This window comes from Saccostrea cucullata, unplaced genomic scaffold (assembly GCF_032062105.1).
Source record: "Saccostrea cucullata isolate Sc308-1 unplaced genomic scaffold, CSIRO_AGI_Scuc_v1 ctg9181, whole genome shotgun sequence".
Taxonomy (NCBI): Eukaryota; Metazoa; Mollusca; class Bivalvia; order Ostreida; family Ostreidae; genus Saccostrea; species Saccostrea cuccullata.
In genome coordinates, this window is record NW_026924983.1 from 1 (window position 1) to 25,355 (window position 25,355).

The 25,355-nt window shown below is 34.0% G+C and overlaps 1 pseudogene; it reads left to right on the top strand.

The window, feature by feature from the left end:
* The first annotated feature begins 7,061 nt into the window (after positions 1-7,061).
* LOC134267759 (protein mono-ADP-ribosyltransferase PARP14-like) lies at positions 7,062-15,948 on the top strand (annotated as a pseudogene).
* Positions 15,949-25,355: the final 9,407 nt, after the last annotated feature.

The following is a 25,355-nucleotide window of genomic DNA, read 5'->3' on the forward strand; positions in this document are numbered from 1 at the left end:
CTTCATTTAACTGGCTAAATATTATCAAACTTTGTAAGTTGATGCTTTTTGGGTTTAAAACCAAAAGTTGGAGGTTTTAATAGAAGTGATAGATTTACAATTTTCAGAAGGTATTCAAGGCCCTTTGGGGTTTTCTTTTTTTTATTTTGACTAAAGTTGTAAGTTTTAAAAAAGAAAACTTTTGTCTTTTCCCCTCATTTTCAAATTTTGTTTTGTTAATCTTTGAAAAAAATAATAAAAAATGTTTAATTGGGTTTAATATAATTTTTTACAAAAGGATATCCCCTGCACTTTGTCTCGTTTGATATGCTTTTTTTAATGATATATTATATGACCTCATCAAAGGGCTATATTTATATAGCATATACATGAAGGTGGCAAAAAGGGGTTTCGCCCATTATTTTTTAACTCTTCTGACCCAAAAAGGGCTAAAAGTTTAATGTTATGACCATTTTGGGTTTAAATTTTTTAGAATATGGTCCATAACTGAACCCCTGGCCAATCAGTACCAAATTTGTCAAAAAGGGATCCTTGGCCCAAGGGCACCATTTAACAAAATAAGGGTTGGGACCCTTAAAAAAGGGGGAAAATGGAAAAACAAAACCAAAAGTACTGGTTGCTAAAAAATCTTTTTCCCCATAACCCCCAGGAGATTTTCCCCAAATTCATCAAGGATCAGGATTTCAAATAAAATTTAGGGGAATTCCCTGGGGCAAAGGGCGTGGTCTCAATACTTAAAGCTACCTAAATTTAAATTAATAAAAAGGGTTTTGTTTTTTTTGCTTACTATAAAGACTAGGATATCAAATTTGTAAGTTGATATTTATGACTTCACATCATTTTAAATAAAAGAGGTATGGTGACCTATTTTTTAAAATTTTGGGGGATTTCTTTTTTTTAAATTATTTGAAATTTTTACACTTTAAGGCCTATGATCATCAAACTTTGTCAGTTTATGCATCTTGGGTCTTCGAAAAATGAAATTTAAGGGTAGGTCACTATGACCATTTTTAACTTTATGACTTATCCTTTTAAAAACATTAAATCCCATTATTTGAATGGAGATTTAAAAACCATAATTTTTTTTTCTATCATTTGGGACCTTTAAAAAATATTTATGAAAATGTAGGTCACTTTACCAACTTTTTGAAATTTTCCCATTTGTTTTCAAATTGTTTAAAACCATATTTTTATTACCTTCAACCTACGATCATCAAACTTTGTTAAATTTCATCTTGGGGCTTTGAAAAATGTTGACCAAAATGTAGGGCACAATGACCTACTTTAATTTTATTGCTAAAAAGTACTTAGGTTTTTTGGCTTGAACATCAAACTTTGTGAGTGGAGTAAATTTTGGGTTTTGGAAGTACACCAAAAAATAGTTCATGGTGACCTACTTTTGACATTTTATGGCTTTATTTAAGTATCTCTGGTACTTTTTGGCTTAATCATCAAAATTTTTAGTTGATGCATTTGGGTTTTTGGAGAGTGATGACCAAAAAGTAGGTCATGGGGACCCATTTTGCATTTTGTGGATAATTAAGATCCTGGACTTTTTCCCCAAAAACATAAAATCCTTTCCGGCCCATAATAAAACATAAACTTTCAATCATCTAATTCCAGTTTTTTACTTAGGTAAAAGGTTTGCACCCAAAGGGCACTGTGACATTTAATTAAGTGAAATAAAAAAAAATGTGTCTTTTTACTATTCATTTACACATCCCAAATAAAGTTGAGATGCACTGTCCTTTTAAAAAAAAGTGTTAAATAAGAAATTTTTTTTTTAAAGCTCATATACTTGACAGCAATCTATATCAAATATTATAATAATGTATGTTAGGGAAACCTCCTCTCCCATGAGTGAATTAAAATGGTAAAGAAAATTAAAAGAAAATTGCATGTCAAATTAAGAGAAATTAATGATTTTTGAGTGTGAGGAGCTAACATTGAGCATAGTGTTATCTAAACCCCCAGGGGGAAAAACCTGTTGGTTTAAAAAATAGCTCTTTTTTGGGGCCAAAGTTTTAAAATGAATTTGATAAAAAGAATTAAAATTAATTTCTATTGCCTAATGACTAATCTGATATTATATAATATTTTTAATTTTAAAACTAATTTTATTGGATGGGATGGAATACATGTCCATATGAATTACATATTAAAACCTCTCAATTTAAAACCCCAACCAAAAAAAATTTTTATGTTTTTTAAAAAAAAAATTTTGGTAGATAGTGCAGGTTACACATTCATCTCTTGGTGTAATGGTAAAAAGCATCCATTAAGATTAATTAAAGGTTAATGTAGGAAGGCTAGCTGTTCAAAATTTTTTTCAAGCAGTTTATCTTTTCCTTTTGGGGGGGTTAAAAAGAAGCTGGTCAGTTTATAGCATATGTTATTTGATGGCCAGCCTTTTTTTTTCAAAATTAATTTGGGAACAATTAAGGTGTTAAGACTAATTTGATATTGTTTAATATGTTTGGGTTTTTTACAAGGTTTCCAAACATAGAAATATATAAAAAATGTAATATTTATTTTAAAAAATGCCTACATCACAGGGGATGGGTAAAAATTTAAGTAAAAAAAAATATTGAAATCTTAAATAAGGTTGACTTGATTTTCTTGCACTTAAACTGTTCGAAAATTGTAATTTTTTACGGGCATATATCTGTGGCGGGCACTTTATTTGGCCAAAGTTTTGTCATATCCTTCATCAGGTGACTGTATCAAGAAATTCAGTGTCACCAAGTTCCCGTCCGCTTGGCAAAAAAAAAAAAAGTAGGAGAATAGCTATTTTGGTTTTTAAAATCCCTATGTAGCTATTAATAGCTACGTAGGTAAAAATAGTCTTTGGACTACCTGTGTAATAAACACGAATCCATTTTTTGTATAACTGTGAAATATACATCATCTACAAAAAAATCACACATTACACAAAGAAAAAAATTTTTGGGGAGTTGTGATCTTAGTAAAGTACAAGATCATAAACATGTACAGTACAATGTAGTAGGTAGCAACAACAGGAAAACTGCAAGTTACGTGCTACTCAGTAATATTCTTTTGCTGATAAAATGCATGGTTTTTTTTTTAACTATTTGAATTAAGTATTATTCAGGGTCTTTTTTATTGTTTTAAAAAATTTAAAAAAATGTTATACATTTTATTTTGTTTTTTTAAGGTCTTCCGTCTTCAGCGGAAGACCCTTTTTTTCTTAGGTTTCTTTTCACAGTTTTTTTTTTTTTTTTACATATTTTTCACCAGTTTCCAAAGGCTTATATTTTTATGAAATTTTAGAATAAAACTTCAAAAAATCTAGGTATACATTTTTTTGTTTTGATGACGTCATTCCGGTTTAGATTTTGCGATTTGTAATTTTGGAGGGTCACTTTTTTCGGAATGTTCCCCAAAAACCATTGAAGATAGAAGTGTGAAATTTTTAGGGATGCTAAACAACCTTTGGAGAAGTGCCTTTTGTATAACAATAGGAAAAACGAAGCGCCCACGCTCGTTATGACCCGAAAATGTCCTATTAAAAATTTCAAAATTTTTAACACCTTTTTAATTAATTTTTACCTAGAAAATTTTGTTAAAAATGTAGAAGAAAAATTTAAATTTCATGATCTTTCAAGTGATATCTCCAAAAAAAGGGGTGGCCCTAAAAAGAAGGGCCTAAAGGGGGCCCAAAGTTTTTTCCCTTTTTTTTCTAAAAAATATTGAGAATTTGTAATACATCAAAAAAGCAAAATTGTTAAATGTAAACTTAATTTATGGGTCTAAAATTGTCTACACGTCACTTCCGGCCAAACCGGAAGTAGTTGAAAAACGTGTTTTTCCGTTCATGACAAGTTTTTGGGAAATATTTCGGGGGGTTTAAAAAATTTAAATTTTTCCCTCCGTCGTCGTTTTCCGGGAAAAGGAAGTAGCAAAAAAAGGCTTATTTTTGCATTAATTAAACTTAGCTTTACAGAATTCAGCATTTTTGGGGGTTTTTTCCATTTTTTTAAAAATAAAGTACTTGGTCAAAAAGGCGGAAGACCTATGGTTGCTTTGCAACGAGCTTTGCTCTAGTTATTATTATTATTATTTTTTAAAAAAAGGTTGTTAGCAAAACCCCCTTAAATTTAAAATTCTTCAGTTTATGTAAATTTTTTTTTCAGTTTGAAAAATATTTATTTAATGTACATTTTTTTTTATATTCTTTCATTTGATAGTATATTCAAGTAAATTATAAGCCCAAAGGGTTCTGAAAAGAATTCTATTTTTAAATTTTTTTAAGGTGTTTAAAAATTGCAATACAGTTTTATTTAGATATCAGCTTGACATGACTGAATTAATTAGGGTCATTTTAATGAAACCAAAAAACCCGCTTGTATTCCTTAAAGCCTTGTGTTAAAGTTAAATTAAATTGAAACATTTTATTTTCCAAATTCTTAAAAAAATATTATAGGGCTTAAAAAAGCTACAAAAAGTTAAAAATTTCTGGAAAATGCACCATTAATAATTTTTAAAAAAATTTTTGGGGGGGGCCCTGAGATCACCACCTATGAGAGGGGAACCCCCTTTCCCTGCCCTCCCCCCCGGGCCTTTTTGGGGTCAAACACCTCCCCCACCCGCATGAACTTCTGGATCTGCCACAGATGATATTACTACATGGAAACCCCATGGGAGAGGACTATCTAAGTTTTTGGAACTTGTGTCCAATCCCTTTGACATATTGTCAATAAAATATGTTTAAAACAAACCCCAGACCCCCATCTACTTTTAAGATGACCCTGTTATTTCAATTTTAGGGACAATCTTGTTTTTCTGGAAAAAAAATTTAGAAGAAGAAAAAATAAGATTAATAATAATTAATGTTTTGGGAAAAAATTAGATTTTCCTAATTTTTCCAGGTTTAGATATGTCACAGGGAAACAGTGTAAAGGACTTGGTAAGTTGTGTATTTAATCATTATTTTTGTAATGAATGTAATTATCTTTTGTAATAATTATACATCCTGTTTATTTCTTTAAAAATAGATTTCCAAAAGCAATATGAAGAATTTATGCTAATGACAGTCCCAATTAGGCCCCAATTAGCTTTTCTGATTGAACCTTGTCTGTTGTCAGACTGTCATTATTCATGTCGGTCAATGTCATTGATGTTGGCATAAACTTTTAACATTTTCATCTTCTCTTCAAAACCACTGGACCAGTTTCAACCAAACTTGGTTCTTTTGTTCAAGTGAAGGGCAAACACCTTCCATAAAAGGGAAGATAACTGAGAAATGTAAAATTGGGGTTGGTGTATTGAAAAATTTTAGGGACCACTGGGCTAGAAAAGATGAAACTTAATAAAAGTTTCCTGACATAATGTAGATTCAATTTATTCCTATCATGACTGCTAAGACTAAGGCCTAAAATAAGAAAGAAAATAAGCACAGAATATGATAGCTTTATATGGAGAGTGCTAAATTTTTTAGCTGAATGAAAGGCAATCACTTCTTGTGGGATATTTCTTGCAAGCTTTAAATACATTTTGAATATATTTACATCACCAGATGTTGAAATTGTATATAAAATGGAGTTACTCCTAATTATCAGCTGATTATTAAATAATTTTATAAACAGCAGGGTTATTTAGGGGTTGTAGACAGTTTTTAATAGGCCCATTTCCAATGGTAAAAAATGTTTTTACCAATTTCCTGTTCATGAAAGAAAGAAATATCGAAAAGAACAGGTCAAAGAATGTCTGAAGTCCAAAATGTGTAATCAGGAATAATGTTAAAAAAAGTCTAAAAGGAATGCTCCCAAAAAATGGTTGACTGGATGTAAAATAAATCAATACTTTGCTGAAAAAAATATCATTTTTAATTTATTTACAAAAAATATTTTTCCCAATTTCGGCCAAACTGTCGCTATTGTTTTCATGACAAATGGAAAGGCCTAGGCCCTCAATTTTATGACCTAAAAACCTGAACAGAGTTGAGTGTCCTTTCTGAAATAAATTTTAGATAATATCTTCACATTCAGTAAAGTTCAGCTCCATACTTAATAGACACAGGTAACAGGTCATTCTCCATTATTACAATGTTTTTGAAAAGGAAAGGTTGTTGCAAATGCTTACATGCTGAGTATACTAACAATGAATCCTTCTGGGCTAGCATACAGATTTTAACCCTAATCCTTTTGACTCTGAGTAAAGCAATTTCTTCAAATAAAGTATTTGCACTTCAATCTCCTTTACCCTACCTTTTTAGGAAACTTTTGACAATAAGACATGTATGCTGAAATCGCTTGTTTTTTGAAGGACTCCCTAAATGAAATTCCAGTGTTTGAAAGTATATTTGGCAAAATTTATTCCAATATACCTTTGGAGCAACTTGAAAAATGTGCCAAGAAGAATGATTGCAAATTACTAGTAGGGAAATCTCAGTCAAATGAATTCACAGTAACAACTAGAGATTTCATTCTCAGTACAATTAAACAAAGAGCTAAAACAGGCAGCTCAAGCATTGAAATTCTACAGAGAAGCAGAAAAAGGACAAACAAATATCTAGTGAGGGAGTCAAAGCCAGAATATACCCCCTTTTTATTAAAATGTCAAAATGTGAATTCCATTCGTTCAAGTATTTTGGAGAGAAAAATGACTACCCAGAATACAAAAAAGTTGTACATTTACTAGAATATAAAGATGGGGCACTTCAAGCAGGTTGTCCAAATGAAGCTATTTGGTAGAAGCTTAAAGAGGCATTATGAAATAAGGACATTGAATACTGATTTTTATGCAGTTCCTGATACAGAAAAAAGCAAAATACCAGCCACTGTGAGGGAAATTAGAAGGAATTCCCAGAAGCATTTTTCTATGGTGAAGAGACAAAGATAAATATTACATGTAATGACTACTCTCAGTTTAATTGCTGAAAAATACGTTAAAAATTAAGTTGGAAGGTGGACAAACAAACAGGAGAAATTTGAAGATTTTGATAAGTGAAAATGAACTGGAAATACTGAAGAAAAGTCAGAGGAGGTGCTCAAAAAAAGTGGAGAAGAAATAGAGCTTTGAAAGCAATAGACTGAAAAGATATGACTTCTTCATTGTATATGTCTAGTGATGCACTTGAAGTGAAAGTGAAGGATGAATTTACTGTTAAAGTGTATCAGGGCAGTATTACTAAACTCGGAGTTGATTGTATTGTCAATGCTGCTAATGATAAGCTTATGCATGGAGGTGGAGTAGCATTTGCAATAGCAGAGGCAGCAGGATATGAATTCAGTAGAGAGAGTGCAGAGTACATCAGACAGAATGGTCCAATACCTGTGGGGAAGTGTTGTGTGACATTGCTGGTGACCTTCACTACAAGTATGTAATTCATACAGTAGGACCTAGATGGCATGACTATAAAAGTGATGATAGAAATACTGTTTTGATGACTTGCAAGAAGCTGTTGAAGTTACATTCAGAGAAGCAGAAAGGTTGAAAATGACATCAATAGCAATTCGGCCATTAGTTCAGGTATTTAATGATTTAAAGTGTAAGATGAATTGGTATGATATTTTAGGTTTAAAGTCATGAGGAAAGAAACTCTTTTAGGTTCTCAACATAGATATCATAATTATTAGAATCATTGGAAAAATATTTGCAGTACATGAATGTATATGAAGAGTAAATAACCTTGTTATGTTGAAAAATAGGAAATATAATAAAAATGAACAAAACTTTAATTTACACAGTTGTTTCAGCATAGTTGAAAATTGTCAATTAAATTATCTAAGTAAATTATGACTAAATGTTAATCACATCACATATGATTATATCAAAGTTGGAGTTCTTAATAATAGGTGGCTCTAGTGAAGAAAGAAAGCTGAGTTTATTTTATACAATTTGTTACAAAATGTATCTTTACTTCATTATAATCCTTGATAGAATTTTTTTTTAATTCTAAAAATTACTTAAAATTTCATCCTTGTGCATGACAGGTATATTTGGAGTACCAAGAGACAAGTGTGTGGAATGTTATTACCAAGCAGTAGTAGCTTTCCTTTCCTCTAACAAGCCAACTTATCTGAAGGAAATACATTTTGTGGATAGAGATCCTACCATGGTTGATGACATCAAAGCAGTATTTTCAGATGAGGAATTATTCACCTAAAAAAGAAGACACACTAAACCCTTCTTATAGTACAAACTCTCAACAAAAGCAAGAAAACTTAGATGTATCTAAGTCCTCTTCAATTTACAGACCTCCTAGCAATGAAAGTGAAGAATGTGTGGTTTTTCAAATACCAAACTCCTTCTCAGTTCACCTTTTTACAGGAAATATAGTTAATACTGAAGCAGAAGCAGTTGTGTGTCCCCAGGATAAAAATTGTAGCTCCAAAGGAGGAGTTGCTCGTGCATTGATGGAAGCTATAAATGATAATACAGCTTATCCTCCTAAAAAAGAAAAGGAGTGCCATTTGGAGATGTTTTCGTAGCTGAATGCAAATCAAATTCTACAAGATGGAAATACATCCTCCACACTGTGGCACCAAGGTGGGATAGGGAATCTGCTGCAGATAACCAGCAATATATGAAATCTCTAAAGAAAACATACAAAAGTATTTTTAAAGCAGCAGAGAGAGAACAGGTCTCCAGTATTGCTATGCCCATTTTGGGAGTTGGTAAGTTAAATTGTTCATGACAATGGATCTTAATGTTATTTAGATATCAGAAATTATGGGATCAAATTACACTATAGTTTGCACTATCATTTCAGGTGTTGGAGGTACATACGAAACACCACTGGAGACTTGTTCCAAAATCTTTGCTACAACAGTAAAATCATTTTCAGATGAAAACGATTCCTTATCCATTCAAGAAATTAAACTTGTATTTCAAAGTAAGGCTGAGAGATTTGCATATACAGATGCATTAAAAAAAGTCTTAGACAGTGATGATTTTGAAGTGATCAACCTCCCTAAAGAGCAGAGCTATAATGTGCAGAGCTCAAGTGCAAAAAGAAAACACCTGCTGCATATGCATGGATACTCCGAGCAATCCAAAAGCATTAAAATGTGGCCATGTCTTCTGCAAAGACTGCATTGATCAGCAATTTAAGTACAAACCAGCCTGCCCAAGCTGTGGTAAAGTGTTTGGAAAGATGACAGGGGACCAGCCACCTGGCACTGTGCTCTAAGAAAAGAACGGAGAAGGCTTCCTGGTTATGAGGACTGTGATAGGTGCATTGTCATTACGTATACTATAGGAGGGGGTCGTCAAGGGGTAAGACATATATTTTGAGTTCTAAAGATCTTTATAGTAGCTAGGATATTTATCTTTAATTTTCATTTACACAGTAGGGGGATGCAGGCATGGCAAGGTGGCAAGAGCGTTTGCCGTAGAGTTGTTTATCTTTAATTCAAATGATAGACAAACTTTCTTACTTACCTGTTGTTTGTTACAGGGATTGTATCAAAATGTTGTTTTTTGCTAGGATATCTTTTATTCAGAATTAATTTTACATTGTACAGTTAACATTGTTTAGTTCAGTCCTAAATAACAATGAAATCTAAGCCCTACCTGAAAGCATACCAATGCCCAGAGGATTAGGTGTCTTCAAATTAGGACAGTGGGGTTAGGATGAGCTATAAAATTAATAGACACGGGTAAAATTAGAATGAAATTCTTCAAAATACATTTATAATGAAAAAAAGAAACTTGAAGCAATTTTTTAACGCACAAGTCATATTGATATTCAAAACCCCTAGAAAGAGTAGTTACAAATTTGGTTAAATTACATGGGTCAGGTACAATATTGTGGCCAAATTTTTCATGGAGTGTAGAAGAAAATCTTTAATGTAGAACCTTATGTAACTGGTAACACGAAGCTTTGATTGGTTACAAAGCCGGATGTAAATTCTGATAAATATTATTAATTTCATTGGCTACTCTGTATTAAACAACAAGAAAACATATCATGTACTTTGAAGTGTCGATGATTAATAAGAAATTTCTAATGACATTTTGAAAAGTTTGAAAAACCTGTGACAAAGCCCTTTCCAACAATGCTTCTACCACAAAACCCCCAAAATTTTTAAAAAGTAGCAAAAACAAAGTGATGCGGGGCTTCATGGTTTTGCAGTAACTTATTTGAAAAAATATTTTTCCTACTTTCCTACCAACCCTTTGCTAAGAACTTGGATCAAAACAGTTAAGCAAACATTTTTAATTTTGGCCTTGTTCTTATTATTATTTAACTTAAAATATTCCGTTGTACACAGAATAACACACCATTGTATTCTATGTTGTAGGCATCATAGTCTTTAGAACAATTAGTATTTACAATGATTATTTCTAAATCTATTCAGTGTCACAATTTACCCGATTTTTTCCTTTTAATCACAGGAGGAACACCCTAATCCTGATCAGTACTTCAAAGGGATAACTCGGTCTGGTTACCTCCCAAACAATACAAAGGGAAGGCAGGTGGCCAAGCTACTGAATATTGCTTTTTCAAGAAAACTGGTGTTTACCATTGGAAGAAACCCGTACCACGGGAGAAGAGGGGTGGTGACTTGGAATGATATTCACCACAAGACAAGACCAGAGGGAGGTCCACAAAGGTAAGGCAAGAGACAACCAGTTGCTTTTCTGACATCAAATGTGTATATTTACAGTAGTAGGACATGAATGAATTCGCAAAATGGCGGCGCCGTTCCAGCTTCCGGTCTCGCTTCGATTTTTAGTGATGTATTTCTGCATCAATAATTTAATATTCACGATTCAATTTCAAATAAATAATTTTTATTCCTTTTGATCATATCTTACAATTTTTGGGGTTATTTCCCTTTGATAAACAATTTTATCGTCTGCCTAGAAACTTGCCTTCTCAAGGGAAGGAAGTGACACCCAATCAGAAAGAAATAATTAATTTATCTACTGCGGGTAATTCAAACTATAACATTCAGAATTTGACTAGAATTAATTGCTGAACAATACAAAATTTTTGAAGAGGGTACTGATAGCGAGGGAATGCAGAAAACATGCCGAGAAGTTGGGGTGCTAGAAAACAACTGCGCGGGATGACAGGGTGCTTCTTTGAAGTGTGAAAGGGAATAATAGACAAACTCTGAAGGATCTTACGAGTATAATGAAAGAACATGATGCACCGTATCTTCGCGAACAGTAAGTAGAAGATTGTGTTAGCATGGTTACAAAGGTCAACCCATTTCCAAAACCATTACGATTTCTAGAGTTAACCGTGCGAGAAGGATTACATTTTGTAGGAGAAAATTACACTGGACTGTTGAGAACCACTGGTCATCAGTTATATTTAGTGACAAGACAAAAATTGTGCTTGGAAACAATAGAAAAATTAATGTTCGGAGACGATGCGACGAAAGAATGCGTCCAAAATTTTTGGGTATAATGGGTGACAGGGAGACAACACGCAAGGCATCAATGGTGTTTTGGGGTTGTATTACATACTTTGGAGTTTTGGGCACTTGTACCAGTGGATAGTAATATGAATACAACTAAATAATATAATTTTGTTTGTATTCTAGTCTCTTATTGGTTGATTTCCAAAAAGGAACGCAAATTATTTCTCAATAACCTGGTTTGGTATGGGGACACACACCCTTGACAACCAGCTGAATCATCTGTATCCATGTAATTCCCTCATTTCCAGTCTTTGGGAATCATGGAAAATTTCAGATTTAATAAATGTACCTTTAACTTCAAACAGTAGCTCGATCTTACCTCATGTAAACAAACATCATGGCTGCTAGATCTGTGTATCAGTTATTACCTCCTTGTTTCATATCTTTTCCGTTACTAAGGATGTATTATTGAGCGGCAAATTTAAATTCATAAAAAGCAGCACAATTTTACACCCACAGTTGTTTTATTATATTAAAATTAAATTATAAGGAATGACTCTAGTTCTTGGCTAAATTATTCGATTATAACCTGGTTTGGGTTAGTTTACGCATTTTAGCTCACCTGAGCCGAAGACTCAAGTGAGCTTTTGATCACATTTTGTCCAGCGTCCGTCTGTTGTCTGTCTGTAAACTTTTCACATTTTCGACTTCTTCTCAAGAACCGCTGGGCCAATTTCAACCAAACTTGCCACAAAGCATCCTTGGGTAAAGGGGATTCAAATTTGTTCAAATGAAGGGCCACGCCCTCATTCAAGGGGAGATAATTGGGGATTAATGAAAATTTGGTGGAATGTTTTAAAATCTTCTTCTCAAGAACCACTGTGCCAGAAAAGATGAAACTTATGGGGAAACATCCTCAGGTAGTGTAGATTCATATTTGTTCAAATCATGACCCCCGGGGGTAGGGCGGGGCCACAATGGCCGACCAAAGTTTTAAATAGAAATATATAGGAAAATTCTTTAAAAATTTTCTTCTCAAGAATAACAAGGCCATAATTGATCATATTTATATGGAATCATCCTCAGGTAGTGTAGATTCAAATTTGTCCAAATCATGACTGATGGAGGTTGGGCGGGGCCACAATTGCCGACCAAATTTTTACATAGAAATATATTGGAACATTCTTTAAAAATCTTCTTCTCAAGAATAGCAAAGCCATGATTGGTCATGGGACTACTTTTGGATTTCAACTTTTCAATAATAAACCAATTTCTACTTTTTCCTAGCCACAGTGATCAGGTGAGCGATGTGGCCCATGGAACCTTTTGTTATAATTCGCTTCGCGGATTTTAATGCGGAAACTGACCCAAACCAGGTTATAATTGAATAATTTGGCCAAGAATTAGAGTCATTTTTAGCTCACCTCAACGAAGCTGGGGAGCTTATGTAATACCCTCGGCGTCGGCGTCCCGGGTTAAGGTTAAGTTTTTTGGAGCAGTTTTCTTTTTAAGTACTTCTATGTCCTATATTGATTAGACATGCATGGAATATGCTTCTAATGTGTTTCATTGTACCAGTCAAAGTTTCAGATGCTGCAATTTCAGCAAAGGAATGACCAGGTTAATGTTTTTGGAGCAGGTTAACATTTTTGATGCAGTTTTTGCTGTAGTCTCATTTCCAAGGAACTATAAGCCCTATGTTGACCAAACTTGCATAGATGATACATCTAAGGATGTACACTACCAGAATAGCTTCAGATGCTGAATTTGACCTACATTTTCCGGTTGAGTGAACAGGTTAATGTTTTGGGTGCAGGTCTTATTTCCAAGTAATTGTAAGCCCTATGATGACCAAACTTGCATGGTTGATACATCTAAGGATGTACGCTACCAGACTTGCTTCAGATGCTGAATCTGACCTACATTTTTCGGTTGAGTGAACAGGTTAATGTTTTTGGTGCAGGTCTTATTTCCAAGTAACTATAAGACCTATGTTGACCAAACTTGCATGTATGATGCATCTAAGGATGCACATTACCAGGCATGCTTCGGATGCTGAATCTGACCTACATTTTCCGGTTGAGTGAACAGGTTAAAGTTTTTGGTGCAGGTTTCATTTTCAAGTTACAATGAGTCCTATAATGACTAAACGTGCATGGATGATACATCTTAGGATGCATACTACCAGACTTGCTTTGGATGCTGAATCTGGCCTACATTTTCTGTATGAGTGAACAGGTTAAAGTTTTTGATGCAGGATTCATTTTCAAGTAACTATGAGCTCTTTAATGACCAAACTTGCATGGATTATACATCCAAGGTTGCATCTACCAGGCTGGCTTCAGATGCTGAATCTGACCTACATTTTTTTCTGGATGATGAAGAGGTTAAATTTTTATGCAGGTTTCATTTCTAAGTAACTATTAGCCCTATGTTGTGCAAACTCACATGGATGATACATCTTATGATGCATACTAATGGACTTGCTCCGGATGCTGAATTCGACATACATTTTCCAGATAATGGACCAGGTAAAAGTTATGGGTGCAGGTCTATCACCAAGAAACTATAAGGCTTTAATAAACCAAACTTGCCCAAATGATGCATCAAGGGATGGAAACTCTTACACTTGCTTCAGATGCTGGATTTTGATCACATTTTCGTGATGAAGAACTAGTTTGAAGTTTTATATAGGCTATTCCAAAGTATCAGATCAAAATTGCATAAATTTTGCATATTGGAGGTACATTTTTTGTTGGGTAATGGTGTGACTTTGCCTACTTAAAGAAACTTTCGTTGAGGTGAGCTCTGTAATCTCTGATTACCTATGTTTTAAATATATTTTAATTTCCGTTTTAGCTCTACTGGTCAGGACCAGAAAAAGCTTATGCGATAGTAATCGTCCGGCGTCCGTCCGTCTGTCTCGTAAACAATTTTTCAAAATGCTACTCCTCCTACAGTTTTGGTCTAATTTCAATATAACTTGGCACACAAGTAGACTACACTAAGAAACATAACTCTGTTTATCGGTTTTTGATTTCGATAAACGATGTTGCCGTGGTTACTAAAAATAGAAATTTCTGTTAAATTTTTTTCAAAATGCTACTCCTCCTACAGTTTTGGTCTGATTTCAATATAACTTGGCCCACAAGTAAACTACACTAGGATACATAATTTTGTATATCGGTTTTTGATTTTGATGAACGGTGTTGCCGTGGTTACTTAAAATAGAAATTTCTGTTAAATTTTTTTTCAAAATGCTACTCCTTCTACAGTTTTGGTCTGATTTCAGTATAACTTGGCACACAAGTAGACTACACTAAGATACATAATTTATCGGTTTTTGATTTCGATAAACGGTGTTGCCGTGGTTACTAAAAATAGAATTTTCTGTGAAATTCCTTTAAAACGCTACTCCTTTTACAGTTTTGGTCTATTTCAATATAACTTGGCACACAAGTAGACTACACTAAGATACATAATTCTATCGGTTTTTGATTTTGATGAACGGTGTTGCCGTGGTTACTAAAAATAGAAATTTCTGTAAAATTGTTTCAAAATGCTACTCCTCCTAAAGTTTTGGTTTGATTTCAATATAATTTGGCACACAAGTAGACTACACTAAGATACACAAATCTGTGTATCGGTTTTTGATTTCGATAAACGGTGTTGCCGTGGTTACTAAAAATAGAAATTTCTGTAAATTGTTTCAAAATGCTACTCCTCCTACAGTCTTGGTCTGATTTCAATATACTTGGCACACAAATAGACTACACTAAGAACATGAAGAGACTTTATCAATATCATTATTCTATTTATTGCTGTTGTAAAGTTTCAATTCCCAACTGCTTAACTTTCCTCTTCCTTTGCTATAAGTACAAACCAGTAGAGCTTCAGTCTCGACAGAGACTTCTGGTTGATGATAAATTATGGCCAGTTTTTACGAGACATTTTCCTAACCGGCAGTGGCTATTTCAAACGATAATTCCCCTTTTCATGTTTCGAATCAAGCTCTTGAGTGGAAAGCAGAGAATGATATTAACACCCTTCAGTGGCCAGCTCAAAGCCCCGACATTAATATAATTGAAAATGTATAGAAAGTTCTAACATACAGAATTAATCAACGTTTAAATGAAATCAAAAACAGTGATGACCTGAAACACATCGTGTCTGACATTTGGAGTAGACTCCCAGTTCATTATATTCATTTATAACTGTCTTCCGAGGAGAATACGCACTGTGCTGCGATCTGAGGACTGATCACCAAATATTGAGCCTTTAAAGTAAGAAAATTTACTTCCATTGATTTATAAACACCTTTAAAAAATTCGCATTTTTTATTTACGTTTACAACGGCAGCCATTTTGCGAAATCATGTCACACTACTGTACATCATTTTCATCATTAAAGATTGATAAATTGTTTTGATCACTAAAAATAATTTCAAGTTTGTCATTATGAGAAGAATTACAGTTAGAGTTTTGTGGCAGGTTTGGGTACCCAGATGACACCTACCTTGACCGAGTTCTGGAGGAGCTGGCAGGAAAGGCGTCACACCAGAGTAGCGGATGATCCAGAGGAATACCAGAAATTCCAATGTTTCTTTTAGAAGGATTGGGGTATTGTCTGAAAACAAGGAAATTGTGCAATCTTGATGGTTTTTATTGATTTTTTTTTTTAATGTTTCTTTAAATATTATTAATATTAAATGAGCAAAGAAATATTAATGAAAGATTTAATAGTTATTTAAGTATATAGTAAAATTAATCAAGGTTTCTTACGAAATAAAAATTGAAATAGGTGCAATGTTAATGACTTTGTAATACCACCAGTCTTTTTTTTTTGAATAATTTCTAATTTTTCCTTAAGAAAAACCCCACAATTCCTTTTTTTCACGCACGGTTAATTATAGTTGAGGTTACAATTAAACTTTTAATTCAGCTCCAAGGAATATAAAGATGTTTTAAGAAATGAATTTGTATTACACTTTGGAGATAGGGAAGATACCTAAAATTATAAAGATATACATATTGTATACAGCTGTGTATACATTTGGTGAATGAGTCAGAAAGGAAACTAGTACAATTCTTTAATTGTAGAGCTTGTCATAGCAAAGTAAAATTTCCATAAAATGTTATGTGTGTGAATATTTTTTTTAATCAGTTTTGAAGAGTGTCAATTAGTTTTCAGGTCTGTAATTGTCATTTTTTTGAGTTTTCCTCTCTATGAGTTGTCACATCGATAAAGTTTTTCGAGGAGTTTTCTTTTGTAAACCCATATAATCAAATACGAATTGAAAGTTATAAAATATAAATCATCTGCATTTGATAAAAAATAAAAAATTTTTTGCACACATGATAGCCCACTGTTTTTTTAAACATTAAAATGTCATTAAAAAATGTCCTACAAATTCGATAGATTTAATCTTTACGAGTTGTTTAGTATATTACTGTAATTTTATCACATCTGTTCATAGTTCAAATACATTTCTGTAAACATAGCATAGTTTGTAGTAAATACACTTTTTTCTATTGAAGTAATGAAGAAAATTGATTTGCTTTTTAGCTCACCTCAACGAAGTTGGGGGAGCTTATGTATACCCTCGGCGTCGTGTCGGTGTCGGCGTCGGCGTCCCGGGTTAAGGTTAAGTTTTTTGGAGCAGTTTTCTTTTAAAGTACTTCTATGTCCTATATTGATTAGACATGCATGGAAGATGTTTCTAGTGTGTTTCATTGTACCAGTCAAAGTTTCAGATGCTGCAATTTCAGCAAAGGAATGACCAGGTTAATGTTTTTGGAGCAGGTTAACATTTTTGGTGAGTTTTTGGTGTAGGTCTCATTTCCGAGTAACTATAAGCCCTATGTTGACCAAACTTGCATGGATAGTACATCTTAGGATGCATACTACCAGACTTGCTTCGGATGCTGAATCTGACCTACATTTTCCGGTTGAGTGAACAGGTTAAAGTTTTTGGAGCAGGTTTCATTTCGAAATATACGAGCCCTATAATGACCAAACTTGCATGATGGTACATCTTAGGTGCATTCTACTAGACTTGCATCGGATGCTGAATCTGACCTACATTTTCCGGTTGAGTGAACAGGTTAAAGTTTTTGGTGAGGTTCATTTCCAAGTTACTATGAGACATATAATGACCAAACTTGCATGGAAGGTACATCTAAGGATGCATACTACCAGTCTTGCTTAGATGCTGAATCTGACCTACATTTTCCGGTTGAGTGAACAGGTTAAAGTTTTTGGTGCAGGTTTCATTTCCAAGTTACTATGAGACATATAATGACCAAACTTGCATGGATGGTACATCTTAGGATGCATACTACCAGTCTTGCTTCGGATGCTGAATCTGACCTACATTTTCCGGTTGAGTGAACAGGTTAAAGTTTTTGGTGCAGGTTTCATTTCCAAGGTACTATGAACCCTATAATGACTAAACATGCATGGATGGTACTCAGGATGCATTACAAGACTTGCTTCGGATGCTGAATCTGACCTACATTTTCCGTTTGAGTGAACAGGTTAAAGTTTATGGTGCAGGTTTCATTTCCAAGTTACTATGAACCCTATAATGACTAAACTTGCATGGATGGTACATCTTAGGATGCATACTACCAGACTTGCTTCGGATGCTGAATCTGACCTACATTTTCTGGACGAGTAAACAGGTTAAAGTTTATGGTGCAGGATTCATTTCCAAGTAACTTTGAGCTCATAATGACCAAACTTTGCATGGATGGTACACTAAGGGTGCATTCTACTAGGCTGGCTTCAGAAGCTGAATTTACCTACATTTTCAGGATTAGTGAAAAGGTTAGTTTTTTATACAGATTTCATTTCCAAGTAACTTTGAGCTCTATGTTGAACAAACTTGTATGGATGATACATCTTAGGGTGCACACTAATGGACTTGCTTCAGATGCTGAATTTGACATACATTTTTTCCCGATAATAGACCTTTGAAAAGTTATGGGTGCAGGTCTATCAGAAGAAACTATAAGGCTTATATAAACCAAAGTTGCACAAATGATGCATCAAGGGATGAAAACTCTCAATCTTGCTTCAGATGCTGGATTTTAATTACATTTTCATATGAAGAAAGTTTGAAGTTTTATGATCTATTCCAAAGTATCAAAATCAAAATTGCATAAATTTTGCATTTTTGGATGTACACTTTTTGTTGGTTAATTGTGTGACTTAATTTGCCTTACTTAAAGACAACATTCATTGAGGTGAGCTCTGTAATCTCTGATTACCTATGTTTTTAACGTAAGGGATTATTCTATTTTTTTTGACAATGTTCTGAATGATGGTTGAAGATGCAGAGGAGTTCAACTTAATGAGGAGATTCAAAATGTTAACTCTGGGCGTACTGCATAGAAATTAAGTAATTTCCATTATGATTTTAATTTTTATTTTTGTTATTAATTCCATAGCTTGATTTTAATTTTGCGTTTATCTAAATGAGATTATTTTATAATTACATACGTCATATAGAATAAAGATGTTTTTTGATTAATTTGATCCATGATATTTGATTGTTTAATTTTGTAAAATGTGTCTTACTGTCACCAAATCAACGAATTGTCAGTTTCTGTAGCAGATGCATATGACTGTAAAAATTATAAATGTAATGGAAACTTTCTGGGGAAATCAATAACTTTTTATGGCTCACATTTTGTAAGCTTCTTTTTTCCTCTGCTCACAGGGGCTTGAGAAATGTTTGATTTAATGGTTTATGCATGTTTTAACGAAGTTTTTTTGTTCTGATTTCTTTTGTATAAAACGTGAATTATACAGATATATGTGTTTGGATAAATGTCAAATTTTATGAAAATTAACAAGAATTCTATACAGCTTGTTAGAAATTACTCATTCAAATCTGATAATTTATGGAAGTTACCGGCGGAAGACCACTGTTATTTACAGTTCTTCAGGACGGAATGAACCAAGCTTCCTACTTGACAAACTGATACTGTATTCTAATGAATTACTAAGTATAATCCAGGTGATATTAGGTTTAGGAACTTAAAACGTTCAATTAAGGAAACGTGACATTGTCCAGTAAAAGAAAACTATAATTTGTACACAAGGTACAGAATTAAATAATGAAGTGTTCACATCAAACTACATGTATTCTTTTAAGGATAAATAACACACAAGGGCTTTTAGTTTTCTTCCAAAATTTAGATATCTTTTGTAAATTAGGAGCATCTCGTACATTAGAAGTTATATTTGTTTTGTTAAACAATGTTTGGCCAAGCACATAAAAAAGTGCAATGATGTAACTTTACAGTTCAGGACGTTTTCTGAAAATTTAGCAAAATGTATTAATTTTTAGCTCACCTGAGCCGAAGGCTCAAGTGAGCTTTTCTGACCAAAATTTGTCCGTTGTCTGTCGTCAGTGTAGTCGTTGTTGTTGTTGTCGTCGTAAACTTTTCACATTTTCATCTTCCCCTCAATAACACTGGGCCAATTTCAACCAAACGTGCCACAAACTATCCTTGGGTGAAGGGAATTCATTGACAAGTTTGTTCAAATGAAGGGCCATGCCCTCTTCCAAGGGGAGATAATTATGAATTTATGAAAAATTAATGGCATATTATAAAAATCTTCTTCTCAAGAACCACAGTGCCAGGAAGGATGAAACTCATGAGGAAGCATCCTCAGGTAGTGTAGATTCAAGTTTTTTCAAATCAGGACTCCCAGGGGTAGGGTGGGGCCACAATTGCTGATCAAAGTTGTACATCAGAATGTATAGGTAAAATCTTTAAAAATCTTCTCAAGAACCAAAGGGCCAGGAAAGATGAAACTCATGTGGAAGCATCCTCAGGTAGTGTAGATTTAAGTTTGTTCAAATCATGACCCCCGAGGGTAGGTTGGAGCCACAATGGCAGATCAAAGTTTTACATAGGAATATATAGGAAAAATCTTTAAAAATCTTCTTCTCAAGAACCACTGGGCCGGGAAAGATGAAACTGACATGTGAAAGCATCCTCAGGTAGAGTAGATTCAAGTTTGTTCAAATCATGACCCCCGGGGTAGGGCGTTGCCACAATGTCTGATCAAAATTTTAAATAGGAATAAATAGAAAAAATCTTTAAAAATCTTCTTCTCAAGAACCACTGGGCCAGGATAGGATGAAACTCTTGTGAAATCATCCTCAAGGTAGTGTAGATTCAAGTTTGTTCAAGTTATGACCCCCAGGGTAGGATGGGGCCAAAATGGCTGATCAAAGTTTTACATAGGAATAGATAGGGAAATCTTTAAAAATTGTCTTCTCAAGTGCTTCAAAGCCATGATTAGTGATATTTATATGGAATCATTCTCAGGTAGTGTAGATTCTAGTTTGTTCAAATTATAACCCCCAGGGATAGGGTGGGGTCACAAGTGGAGATCCAAGTTTTACACTAAAATAAATATTTTAAAAAATCTTTTTCTCAAGAATAGCAAGGCCATGATTAGTGATACTAATATTTATATGGAAGCATTTTCGGGTAGTGTAGAGTTAAGTTTGTTAGAATCCTGATTCAAATTTATTCAAATCATGGCCCTTTGGGGTAGGGGTGGGGGGCAATGGGTGATCAAATTCAAATTTTTATGAAGTTATATCTAGGAAGGAAATGTTTTTAAAAAGTCTTTTAGGTCACCTGAGTTACTCAGGTGACCTATTGCTATCTGTTTTCGTCCATCGTCGTGCGTCGTGCGTTAACATTTGAACATTTTCAGCTTCTTCTCTGAAACCACTGAACCAATTTCAACCAAATTTGGCATATAGCATCTATGGGTGAAGGGGAACAAAAATTGTGAATTTCATGGGCCCTGCCCCCCTGGGGCCTGGGGGGTGGGGCAAAAACCACTAAAATTAGTGCAATCTTTAAAAATCTTCTTCTTTACTCCTGGACATCAAGCAGTCAAACTGTTTGCATGATTGTAATCAGCATTGAGTCCTCTACCAAAATTGTGAAATTCATGGCCCCGGGGTCAGGGGTTCTGGTGTTAGGGTGGGGCTAAATAGTATATAGTGAAATTTCATGAATTCTTTGAAAATCTTCTTCTCTGCTCCTGGGTATTAAATAAACTAACTAAGTGCATAGTTATGATGAGCAAGAGTGCCTCTACCAAAATTGTGAATTTTATGGCCCCAGGGTCAGGGGTTCTGGTGTTAGGGTGGGGCTCTATAGATTATATAGTGAAAATACATAAATTCTTTGAAAATCTTCTTCTCTGCTCCTTGGTATTAAATAAACTAACTAAGTGCATAATTATGATGAGCAAGAGTGCCTCTACCAAAATTGTGAATTTTATGGCCCCAGGGTCAGGGGTTCTGGTGTTAGGGTGGGGCTTTATAGATTATATAGTGAAATTTCATGAATTCTTTGAAAATCTTTTTCTCTGCTCCTGGGTATTAAATAAACTAACTAAGTGCATAGTTATGATGAGCAAGAGTGCCTCTACCAAAATTGTGAATTTTATGGCCCCAGGGTCAGGGGTTCTGGTGTAAGGGGGGCTCTATAGATTACATAGTGAAAATACTTGAATTCTTTGAAAATCTTCTTCTCTGCTCCTGGGTAATAAATGAACTAGATAAGTGCATAGTTATGATGAGCAAGAGTGCCTCTACCAAAATTGTGAATTCTATGGCCCCAGGGTCAGGGGTTCTTGTGTAAGGGGGGGGGGCTCATAGATTATATAGTGAAAATACATGAATTCTTTGAAAATCTTCTCTGCTCCTGGGTATTAAATAAACTAAATAAGTGCATAGTTATGATGAGCAAGAGTGCCTCTACCAAAATTGTGAATTTTATGGCCCCAGGGTCAGGGGTTCTGGTGTAAGGGGGGTCTATAGATTATATAGTGAAAATACTTGAATTCTTTGAAAATCTTCTTCTCTGCTCCTGGGTATTGAATTAAGTAACTAAGTGCTTTGTTATGATGAGCAAGAGTGCTTCTACCAAAATTGTTAATTTTATGGCCCCAGGGTCAGGGGTTCTGGTGTAGGGGGAGGGGGGGCTCTTTATATTATATAGTGAAAATACGTGAATTCTTTGAAAATCTTCTTCTCTGCTTCTAGGTATTAAATAAACTAAATAAGTGCATAGTTATGATGAGCAAGAGTGCCTCTTCCAAAATTGTGAATTTTATGGCCCCAGGGTCAGGGATTCTAGTGATACGGTGGGGCTTTATTGTTTATAGAATGAAAATACACTAAATCTTTGAAAGTTTTCTTCTCTGCTCCTGGGTATTAAGCAGATGAACTACCTATGTAGTTATGATGAGTAAGGGTCCTAATCTTCCAGAATTGTGAATTTCAAGGCCCCAGGGTCAGGGGTACCATAAAGGAGGGGGGGCTGTACTTATAAACTGAAACTGGATGAATTGTTTGAAATCTGCTCCTTGGTATTAATCAAATATTTTTGAAAAGCAAGGGTGCCTTTTAAAAGATTGTGCAATGTGTGGATCTAGGCCTAAGGGTCAGGGGTTCATGTGTGATTGGGGCATTACTGATCATGCTGAATATTACTGATTACTTGAAATGCATTTTTTGTTCCCTATCCTGCCTATGGGTATTAAGTAAACAAACTAAGCAACTGCTAAGTGTATTGTTATGATGATCAATGGTGCCTATTTCAAAATTGTGAATGCCATAGCATCTGGATTAAAACATGAATCAAATTCAATCACTGGAAAGTTGTTGCAGAATGCTCAGGTGACCTATAAGGCCCATGGGCCTCTTGTTATCAAGAACAGCAAAGTAATATGCTGTATTAATATGAAGGCATTCTAAAGTAGTATTAATTCAAGCCCCCCCCCCCCCTTCAGTAAACTTTTCAGTTCTGATCAGATTTGTGCATTTTCTTAACCGATTTGCTCAGGTGAGCAATGTGGACCCCTGGGCCTCTTGTTATTGCTTCAGAGATGCTGGGGGCAGTTTTAAAGAGAGTATTTTTGCATTTAACACAATTAAAATTTCTTCATTACATTTCCAAAAGAAATATTGAAAAAACACTAGCTTAATTAGTCTTCTGTGCGGAAGATAGGACAAATTGTTTGTGGTATGTATCCTTACATGTAATTTTGAAATCAAGTTGGCATTTTTTGCCTTTGTTACTATATGTAGAATTTGTATTATTCTTTGTGATATGATAATCCTTATAGAGTGTCTGAGTGATTATAATAAACTCCGAGTTCAAGGAAAAACCTCATGAAGATTCTGTAATCACTATGTAATTCTCATTAAGACATCACAGATAATCTTTTTTAAATATTTCAAATAAATACAAATCAAATAGTCACTTGTCTCTTTTATGATAATGGATTTTTGTTATATTTAGGATAATACTAAGCTAAAGATCATTACTCTTTGTAAGCTGATGCATCTTATGCCATCTGTTGTTTGCGTCGTTAACTTTTTACAACTTCATCTTCTTCCCAGAGGAACTGAGCGGCTTGGTCAATTCCAACCAAACTTGCCAAAAAGAATTCCTGGTTAAAGAGGATTTAAATTTGTTCAAATGAAGGATCCACACTTTTTTTCGAAGGGGAGATAATTATGAATTGCATGTAGCTAAAGAACGAGGGCGCTTTTAATTGGCATTCGGCAGGAATCTGGGCGGAATTTAAAAGTTAAAATTTTATCGACATGTCACATGAAATTTTAACATTTTTTTTTATTTATAAAGTTCCTGTGCAACAGGAAAGGAAAATATTTTATCGAAATCGAGCTTTGTTTTGCTAAAAAAAATAACTTGAAAATTGGCCAGATCAGACATTTGGTACAAAATTGTACATTTTTAAACACGTTTTTCTAAAAAGTTTCTATCTCTGGGTCTTCTCTCCATGATTTTGAAAAAATATTTGTGTGTATCTTAATTCAAAGAAACAAATACACATTTTTAAAAATGGAAAGAAGACCAAGAGACCACTAAAAATGAACTTTTTCCCAACAAATACAAATGTTGAGTGTGGTGCTTCTTTGTCCTTTTAAAATCGTCTATATATTTGTAGCGGTGATAGCTCAGTAAGTTGGGCTACATGTTCAGTGCACACGAAGCGAGAAGTTTTTGGTTCGAGCCTGGTATGGGGTATTAATTTTTTTTTTCATGCAAACAGCCATTTTGTTTTGTCAGTTTCGTTTTATGTACTGATGTATTAAAATTTTGAATTAGGTTCAGTTTGGTTCTCGAGCGAAATAAATTCTGATCTTCTATTCTATATTGTACATGTACACGTATCATGCATCTATATGCATTATTTTTTTTAGGTGTTTATTTTTTGCGAAACATTACTATGTTATAGTACCCCCTAAGAAAAAAAAAGACATAAATGTTACAATCTCACAAGGTCTTTCAAAACTACATGAAAGAAAAAAATCTATGGACGAGTTTGTAATCTGACCAGCCAAGTTCAGCCAACCAAATCATGGACATTTAAACCATAACTGTTTCGTACAAATGATTACACGCTTTTAATTTTTAAGCTATTTACAAATAAATAATTGTATTTTATTTATTTATATATGTTTTATTTATTTGCGTAAAACATAAGAAAAGATATGAGATACATTTTATGATATTTAAGACTACTTCAAAATATGGTGATTCTTGAAAGTTCGATTTCACCAGAAAATATCGCCTAGCCCCCCCCCCCCCCCTTTCTTCAACAGCTGGAATTAATGATAATTTACTATCTAGCACTGGAAATAAAATGATTCATCAATTACCATGGAACTGTTCTTTGTATTAAACAATGACTTAATGGCCAAATTGCCATTAAAATTGAATTTAATGGGTGCAAAATGTAGGCGGGAATCAAGAGTTAGAGTTCGTAGTTCTTTCAGGTAGTATAGATTCAAATTTGTTCAAATCATGACCCCCGATGTTAGGGCGGCGCTGAAATGGGCGTTCAATTTTACAAAGAATGCATATGAAATATCTTCTCAAGAACAACAAAGCCACGATAAATTATCATTGAACATTGCTAGATGTAAATTTAACTTTG